The sequence below is a fragment of the Primulina tabacum genome, chromosome 14, assembly GCF_025594145.1.
Source record: "Primulina tabacum isolate GXHZ01 chromosome 14, ASM2559414v2, whole genome shotgun sequence".
Taxonomy (NCBI): domain Eukaryota; kingdom Viridiplantae; phylum Streptophyta; class Magnoliopsida; order Lamiales; family Gesneriaceae; genus Primulina; species Primulina tabacum.
In genome coordinates this window covers 16,937,393-16,947,473 of record NC_134563.1, presented here as the reverse complement: position 1 = coordinate 16,947,473, position 10,081 = coordinate 16,937,393, and the positions used below count along the sequence as shown (strand labels likewise).

Genomic DNA, 10,081 nt, shown 5'->3' with positions numbered 1-10,081 from the left:
GCAATTATAATACGTGCATAACTGAACTGAAAATCATAGTGAAAATGTTTGCTCCTTGGAGCACTGTAATAAAATAGCATGTCATAAATTTTCTGTTGAGATTATGGTCTACGCAAGTGGCCCCTGAACTAAACTGAACTGACCGGTAACTGGCGACCGGACCGGTAACTGGCGACCGGATTTAATAATGTACGTATGATCAGACTACTGCCACAGTATACTGGGTGAAACAACTGAACTGACCGGTAACTGGCGACCGGGCCTGTAACTGGCGACAGGACTTAGTAATGCTCTCATAACCGGTAACTGACGATCGGACCGGTAACTGGCGACCGGATTTAATCATGATAGTAAAGTGACCACAAGCAATATCGCATAAATCTCAAAAATGAATATTTTGCACGTAATATAATTAACCAACATAATTAAATATGAACAATTTCGATCTTCTTGCATTAAAATCATTTACTTGCGATATTTAAAAATACCTATATGGCTTGATTGAATAGTGAAAGAAGATATAAACATGCCTTGGTTTGTTTTGACAGAAAACAAACGAAACAACGACGCGGCGCGACGGAGATGGACTGCTCTTCACTTTCTCACTTAATTCCTTTAAATTAAGCATGCACCATAATTATTATAATAGCGTAAAAATCGTAAACGTGATGCATGAACATTTAAAAATATTATGATTTGTGCTCAGGGCGCTGCTAGGACTAAAATCTCACCCCGGGTGCAAAATGATCATTTTGCCCCTTGAAATCCAAAAATTATCGTTTTAACCCTGGACCTCTAAAATTTACCCGAAGCTTACCAAACTCCTTAAAATATTCCAAAACATTATTAAAAACATTTCTAGACGTAAACTCGAGCCCAATTCATAACATAACCGAATTATTTTAAAACTTGAACCGGGGTCCCGGTTTTAACCCGAATCGACTCGAAACACACTCGATTCTTCTCCAACTTTTGCACTATAATAAACCACTCATCCTAGGCCATTTGCTACCCTATTTAAGTCCTCAAATTATCGGCCAACACCTACCCTACTACAACAACTCTCGGCCTCCCCCATTATTTCAAAACCAAACACATGTCCTACACCACTACAACTCCTCTCCAACATCTCGGTCCACTCCTCTACAACCATTTGTCCTACCTTTAAGACTCACCATTAAGACCCTAATGACCCTTCTAAACCAAGCTAAAACCAAGCAAAAAGGCTGCTGTACAGATTAAATGTAGGAACAGATCGAAACCATTACACCCCCTCCCGATCACTCGAACCACCCAAGCCCCAAACTCTCGGTTCTTCACTCGTGTACGTCCAGCACATTTACTAAACCTCATGACAGCAACTTGTCACCACCAGCGGCCTCTAGACACTAAAGAATCACAGCCCCTTGCACCAAATTCAGAAAAAAAACGTGAGTATCATGCATGCTAATAGACAAGTCCATGAAAACTTGACCGAAACGTAGTTACGGAATAGATCGAGTGATGAACATGCATAAACATGAATTTTCGATGTATATAGGACGTGAATGATGAGAAAGTAAGAGATACAAGCGTGCCTTAGGGATGATTGGAGAACAAGGATGATGAGAGGAACCCGTATGAAGTTTTCTTGCAAGAACAAGTGGAACGCCGAGGCTTGCTTGATGGAGTTTTTTCTGAAAACCGAGAGGAAAAGTGCAGCTGAGGGAGGTGTCGGCTAGTGTGCTCTTAGGTTTAGATTAATTAGTGATTTAGGAGCTTAATAAATAATAAACAAATGGTTAATGGGCTCTCAATTATTAATTAAAAGTTTTAAAAAAAGATTTAAGCCCAATAAGTCCAAAATGGGCCCATAAATCCAAACCCACTCCCGAAAAATATATCGTGTTGAAAAGGTTTTGAAAATAATAGCCGAACCATTAAAAAGTCCACCGATTCGATAAATTTTGCGTACTGAAAAATATAAAATAAAATCTGCGGGTAGAAACATCCAAAAATTCCCATTTTTCAAAAATACACTTAAAATGCTTTAACTTAATTTATAAAAATAATTCGTGAAATAAAAATAATTTTCATGAAAATTCCTCTGTCTCCGATCCTCGTTCAAACGTGAAATGCACCTAGAAATCCTAATGCGTGAACTTTTAAAATTTCATGAATTAAATTCTACCATGCATGAATTATGCATAAAATGCATAAAAATAATTAAACATAAATTGATGGAATAAAAATGCATTTTATGCTTCAAAATAATTTAATCAAATACCAAAGAAATTTAATAATTTGCATGCATGCCAACTTTTTAAATTATATTTACTAACATGCTAAATTACCACTTCTTAAATAAGTCTTTATTAACTTATCTCCATACTCCATCACCAGTCCGGCCTCACTTATTTAACTGAACAGGTAACAATTAAACTACTGCGTAAAATAAATAAATTTATAGAAAAGAATTTAAATACTCATGCAATACAAATCATTTTAATTTAAATACTAGAATTATGCATGACTTCTACGTAGTCTGATTTACGGGTTCTACAAAGTGAATCCAAAACATCAATTTTAAAGCAATCTTTATTGTGTAGTGTTTGCTTAATGTCAATAAAAACATCAAAAGTGGAGATAACTTCTGTTTTGTGTTTTCTTAAATGCTCGCAAGCGCACGATGTCAAGTTATAGTAAAATGAACTTTTGAGTGCAAGTGTCGATCCCACGAGAAGTGTGTATAAAAATATATATATCTATGCTTGTAATTAAAATAGTCAAGACTTTATCTAGACAAATCAATAACAAGATTGGTTTGTTTGAACGAATTAATTAAAAACAAAGGATTAATCTAATCACCGAATTGAAGAATAACAATTAAGAATAAGAATTAGAGAAAATATCTAGAGAGCTGATTTCACCAAGTATCCACGACAATTATTCTCAGTTAAATTTATATTCTTGAATTCCAATTATTTAATGGCCAAGAACACTTAATTATTTTATTCCTCCTTTCCCAAGTGACGAATAAATTGTATCAATCAAACTTCGATTCAATTATTCCTAATAAAATCTAAGTTTAATTGATAAATACAAACGATGTTCTTACCTAAACCTCGCTAAAGTTATACGCCTTCCGAATGATATAAAAATACAACGATGTGTTTTTAATGATCTATAATCCTAGTCCCTCTCCCGAGTTATAAAATTAATCAAACAACAAACAATTTATGGCCAATAAATTGCGGTGAAATAAACACAGAGAAACACAATTAAATATAAAATGGAATTCAATCATATAAAATAACCACTTCAAATTATCGTATCCACATAGCTACATCATTCTCTAGAATAAAAATTTAGTTCATCATGAAACCCAAGCGAAAACAAGACATATTCGTAGTTCTAGACATCGCTACACAGTAGAATATAGAAACGAAGGGAAAGATAACAAATCCGATGTGTCGTATCCATCCCCAGATCCCTTGTTCTTCATATTTGTGACTGTTTTTCGCACTCTGAATCCTCGTCTCGTGTATGCGCTCCGATTTCTAGTGTCTGTCTCCAATGACGGCTGTTCTTGTTACTTTCTCCAAAGGGTGGCTGAATCCCCTTCCGTGACCTAAGAATCGTGATTTTATAGTTTTTTGGAACTCATCGTGCACGGTTGCGCAAGTTCTGGCGCGGCTGTGCGGCTGCATCTGCTCGCTGGCCCGTGCATGTGTGCACTCGGTCGCGCATGAAGTCGCGCGGCCGCGCGTAAGTTTCTGGTCATTTGCCTTTATTGGTGCGCGCGCGCCTGGGCTTGATGTGGCGCGGCCGCGCGCAAGTCTCTGGCCGATTCTTTCATGTATGTGCGCGCGGCTGCACGTGATCTCGCGCAGCTGCGCGCGAGGTTCTGTCCGATAGTGTGTTGGTTGTGCACTTGTTTTCTTAGCTCACTTGGCTTCGTGTCCGCTTTTTCTCCATTCCTGAAAAGACAATCAAAACAAACCAAAAACGCATAATTCTATTCGAAACAAGCATAATTCAAAATAGAATTTAATATAAAATAAGTGCAAATCTTGCACTTATCAAACCCCCCAAACTTGAAATTTTGCTAGTCTCGAGCAAAATAAAATAAAAGCTAATAATTAAGGAAAAAATTACGCAAACTACTATAGTCATGGATATGCGAAAAGTGATGTTGACCTTCGACTTATCTAAATTCATGTAATTCACGATTTCTCAAGAGTCACGTGCGTGTGTGATATGTCAATGTTCATTTACCCAATCGAATGTTCAAATAGAGTTGTCATACCCATTCGCCTTACAAACTCAAGAAATCATCAGCTTAGTGTTGCTCACACTTCATCAAAATATAATTTCGCATTCACAGATCACATAGGACTTTATCGGTGATTATTTGGCTCGAAAGATAGTTAACATAAGTATGGCACAGATGAGATCAAACGATGAGATGCTTGCGAGCAAGTGATTAAAGTCTATACTTGATAACAATGTTTTTCAGGTATCCATAGGCTTGACTTGAACAAATTTTCTCCACTAGTATATTGGATGAATGTGACAAGGTTAATAGGTCATGTAGGCTTGTAACGTTAGGCTACGGCTCATGGCTACAATAAAGGTATGGAGATCAAAATTGGAGAGAAATAATTGAATTTTCATAATTCTCATCCTCATTTCATTCACCATCACTTTATTGTTTTTTTTCTCATTCATATCCTTCTTCTCCCATATATTTTCTTTCTCACCACTTTTGATTCACATTTTTTTTCTTCTTTTTGTCTCTTTTCAACTCCTTTTAGCACATTTAACTTTTTCTTTTCCTTTCAAGGAGTATTTGAATCATTATAACTCCCATGAACTTATTTCTCTAAAAATTAGGTAAGACAATAAGTGTATAAGCTTCATTAGGTAGTCGTTGGATGTAGAATAGATACAAGTGGGGGCTAATTGTATGTCATTGATATACACCACTTGATTTTTAGTAGGCTCCAAATGGGACACTAGGGATATTTCATGTGCATTTGGTCGGCTCGAAGGCTCAAAACGGCTCCAAAGATCACCTAAATCATTCCTATGTCACATATTATCCGTATTTCGCCTCGAAAAGTGTTCAAGCAAGTTCTAGATTTCCGTCAATCCATTAGTAAACTCATACAAACTAATTACATGCATTTGTTCAACCAAAAATGATATACGACATAGGTACGAAAGAAATTCTAAGTTTCTCAATTAATTCGAAGCTCAAAGGGCTACAATTGATAGTAAACAAAGAACAAAGGCCCAAAGATATTGTGAAAAACATTGCCTAGATCATTTCCATGTTTGCAAAAGTGTCAATCAATGTCATGCAAGAATTACCAAGAATCAGATCTCCGTCATCTATTTAGCATCACAGGCATGCAACTTGTCTCTAAGCAACGATAGTATAAACAAACATGACAGTGCAAAATAATTGTGACTCCTAAGTTATCATGAACACATATATACTTCAGGACCGCAATTCCATTTTCATCATCGGACACACATTGTACTTATCCATGACTCTTCCTAACAAATCTAGTATGCAAAAATAAAAACTAAAGAAAGAAAAAAATCAATTTAACTACTGAGCAATAAAAAAAATTCTAACAAGCAACCAAGCAATTTCACCCCCCCAAACTTAAAGTATGTATTGTCATCAATGTATAGAAATAAAGAACACGACAACACATACCTCGCGCACTAGTGTCAGAACTCGAGCGCTCGAGTTGTCGACCGCAGCATCTTCATCATCCACGTCCATGGGCTGCGGCGGTGATAGATCTGGTGGTGGGTAGAATTAACAACTAAGGGAGTAAAATAAAATAAAAAAACAAAATGAATGTTAAAAAAAATAAAAATTGTGGGTTGCCTCCCACACAGCGCTTGGTTTAACGTCGTCAGCCCGACTATCACTAGACTGCTCAAGGTGGGTCGTATGATTTCTTGGATGCCCTTATTTCCACCAGTTGACCTTCAACTTCCATGGTCATCATTCCTCGTTTCACGTCAATGATGGCTCCAACAACAGCCAATAATGGTCCTCCTAGAATGACGTGTGAAAGGGATCGATTAAGGTGTTCAAATGCGCAACGGAAGTTCAAAACTTTTCTAGGGCATAAAACCGAAATTTTGAGTAAAAATTTAAACACCTTTGTACTAGTGTGTAATATATATTAAAACACCAAAATGTCATACATAGGGTGTTAAGAAATTATACCTATCAACCGCTTGAGGTTGATGATGGCTCCAACCAAGATGTAAACAACTTGGCTCTTGAAAGGATGACCTTCTACAAGCTTCTTTTGAACACTCCTTGTTCAACAATCAAGCCCACCACCAACTAGGAAGATCCCCTCATATTTTGCACTAGAAAAATATGAGGATTTTTCAAAGAGAAGTGCAAGAATTCCTCAACCAAAATGAAGAAAAAATGGAGAGAAATTTTTTTAGAAATTTCGGCCAAGTGCTAGAATGGGGGAGAGTGAATTAGTTGTCTAGGATGTGGGAAAAGTGAAAAGTAGTCTTGCATGCCATGCAATATTTTAATCAAAAGTAATCCACAACCCTTCACCTCCCAAGCATGCAAAACCTAGTGGGCTTGTAACATTTACAAAGGGCCCATGGACTTTTATTTAATTGTCTCAAACATATTTGAGCCCAATTAAACTTTACTTGATATTACTCAAGTCCACTAGTTTAATAATTATTTCCTATTGGGCTCTACAAGGCCCAATGTTATTTAATTAATTCAAAACTTGAATTAATTTAATTATTTGAACTCTACTAGGCCCACTAGTGTTTAATTAATTCAACACTTGAATTAATTTAATTTAGTCCATAATGATGTTTATGAAAATCACAATTTTCAAATACATTATTCACTTGACCTACTTTTAATTTAGGAACACATTCATAAATTAAAAGTTACATTTCTCTAATAGAAGTCATACTTCTATTTTTCTTTACGCTTATAAACTCATTTATAAGTCGTTCAACACATTGAACTATTTTTACTTCTCAACGGGATCTAGAAAGCTAGTACTTGTGTGGCCCTCAATGGTTCATTGATACAACTAGCCGTGGGTTCACATTTCCATGTGATTCGGACTAAAAATGTTCTTGTATGAGCATACCCCAATTGCTCCATTCTTACTTATCAACTCCTTGACAACAAGAACGTCAGAACTCAAGTCTGATAATACCCAACCAATCATGTTAAACGCCTAGCAGCATCGCTTACATGATTCCCTAGGTATCAAATGATAGTGCCTGTAAGAACCATTCAATTATGGTTAGCGTACAGTACGGTCCTTTCAACTCATATATCCCGACCGATTCGACAACCATTGGTTTATCGAGAGTTGTCAATGAATCGATACTATGTGTCATGTCGTAGTTGCATCGATGCTGTAATCTATGAAACCCCTTTCATAATTACCACCATACTCTGATCAGAGATTTCAACCTACATACACATGAGAACACATAGGATATCCATACCCAAAGGTAAGCGGTGAATCCCCGACTACAATGCATCGACTCCGATATGTTTCGACAGAACACCCAACCTTGCCACTTGATGACCCCATGAGAGTCGGTAAACAAGTCAAAGTGTAATTTTAGCACATAGAGTCTCAATGTTGTCCCGGGTCATAAGGACTAATGGTGTACAACTATAAACTAGGACTTTTCCACTCGATAAGTGAGAACCACTTGGAAAGTCCTTTATGGAGGGTTGTTCAGTGCACTCTACCAAGAGCACCTATCTGCATGCTCGGACATCACAATGTCCCCTAACAATGAAACATGGTACTCACATCGCAGATACTAGTCTCGAACTCGAGCGGCCTATATCCTTCTTAGCGGCGGCTGAATCGACTAGGAACCGTTTAGAATATACAGTATTACAAATATGAGTTTCATGATACTCATCATATGAGCATCTCATATTCTTTCTACTATTTGTATATTCAAGGGCTTTATCTATGCAACTAGCATGGGTATACAGATAAAGAAGTGCCAAAATGATAAATTCAAATATTATTAAAATAAAGATTGTTTATACATAGAGTTCATTGTGAACACTCGGCCAACACTTGGCTCGACGGGCACCTACTCTAACAACGTGAACGTTCTGACTATTCTCCATGTCAAGTACCACGAACTCTGCTAAAACCTTCAATTTGTCGATCCGAAGTTCAACATCTTCCACGATGCCCAATGGTGTCCTGATCGATTTATCTGCCATCTGTAAGCTTAGTCCGGTGGGCCTCATCCTACTCAATCCAAGTTTCTCGTAGAGAGAACTTGGCATTATATTTATGCTCGCTCCTGAGTCACAGATAGCTTTTTCCACTAAATGACCCCCTATTTCACATGGCATAATAAATTCACCGGGATCTAGCAACTTCTGAGGACGATTTCTTCGCGTTCCTTCAGTAAATTCACCTCCCACCTTATCTGCAAACTCATTATTAGTGTGTAGGTTCTCGAGATCTTCAAGACCTTTTTTATTTTGAAATTCAACTTGTAATTGTAAAAATCTCTGGGGGTAGCAAAGTAAAGAAATATCAATGTATTGATTTAAATCATACCTCTCATATTTCTTACCTCGGGCTCTTTTGGTTGGAGTTGGCTTTTCATCCCGAACAGGTGTGGGTTCAACCTCCTTCTCTTCTCTTCCTATCACACCTAACTCTTCATGCTGTATAAAAATGGCATTCATTTCTCTCAGATTTGGGTCTGCAGTCTTTAAGACTGTGCCTGATGGTTGAGACGTGAGTTGCTTTGTTATCTGCCCCACTTGCGATTCAAGGATTTTCAAGGTCGCACCAATACTTGCCATGTGGGTCTCTAGGTTGTCAAGCCTAGACTCAGTCCTAGCCATCCTCTTACCAGATTCAGAAACGAATGTCCCGACCAAGTCCTCAAATGATGGCTTCCCTTCCCCATTTGATGTATTGAACTCCGGTGGAGGATTCAATACATTCTTATTGTTTGCATATGAAAAATTCTCATTATTTCTCAAACCAGGATGATAAGTGTTAGGGGGAGGGTTACCTCGATATCCTCCATAGCCTCCAAAGTTCTTGTTGTTGACGTACTGCACTTCTTCAGGAATTTGCGATTCTTCAACGACAAACGATGCTCCCTCAGTGTTTGATGTACTCACTTTATTCATAGTCGCTATCTGTGTAGTCAATGCTGATACTTGTGCAGTGAGTGATGTGATAGGATCCACAGCATAAACTCCAGCAGTCCTCTGAACTCCTGATCTCTCCGACGGCCATTGGTAGCTATTAATAGTCATCTGCTCAAGCAAGTCATAAGCTTGAGCAGGAGATTTTGCAAAGATCGTGCCACCTGCCGCTGCATCTACTGTTGTCCGTGTCTGACCATTCAACCCGTTATAGAATAGCTCCATCTGCACCGAGTCTTTAAAACCATGATTCGGGCACCTCCGCAACAACTCTTTATACCTTTCCCAAGCTTCATACAACTGCTCGAAGTCGGTCTGTCTAAAAGTGCTGATCTCAATCTTCAATTGTGCAGACTTCGCAGGGGAAAAATATTTAGAAAGGAACTTTGTCGCCAGCTCCTGCCATGTCGTGATGCTTCCCAAGGGAAGCGATTGTAGCCATCCTCTTGCTTGGTCCCTTAGAGAAAAAGGAAACAAGCGCAATCGAATTATATCATCAGAAACACCATTTATTTTTACTGTGTCAGTGATTTCAAGGAATGTTCTGAGATGTAGATGAGGATCTGCAGTAACGGTTCCAGAAAACTGGTTTTGTTGAACCCCATATTGATAAGAGCGGGTTTCAGCTCGAAATTATTGGCATTTATGGTCCCTCGAATGATGCCAGAATAATGAGTGTTGATCACTGGTCGGAAGTGAGCTCTGATAGGTATAGCTTCTGGCGGATTATTTTTGTCATTCTCTATGTGTTCAGCCATTGTTTGGATATCTTCCCTTCTTGCTTTTCTTAATCTTCTCGCAGTTCTTTCGATCTCCGGGTCAAAAATCAGCAAGTCTGAGTTTTGCGATCTTAGCATACACTGT

General features: G+C 37.9%; 1 long non-coding RNA gene across 2 annotated transcripts in view; it reads right to left on the bottom strand.

The window, feature by feature from the left end:
* Positions 1-588: 588 nt before the first annotated feature.
* Positions 589-10,081, bottom strand: part of LOC142525602 (uncharacterized) — a 76,746-nt gene continuing 67,253 nt past the window's right edge. For both annotated transcript variants that reach the window (XR_012815104.1, XR_012815105.1), the window contains exon 2: positions 589-793. This is a non-coding gene — a long non-coding RNA (uncharacterized LOC142525602). The remainder of the gene's footprint in view (positions 794-10,081) is intronic.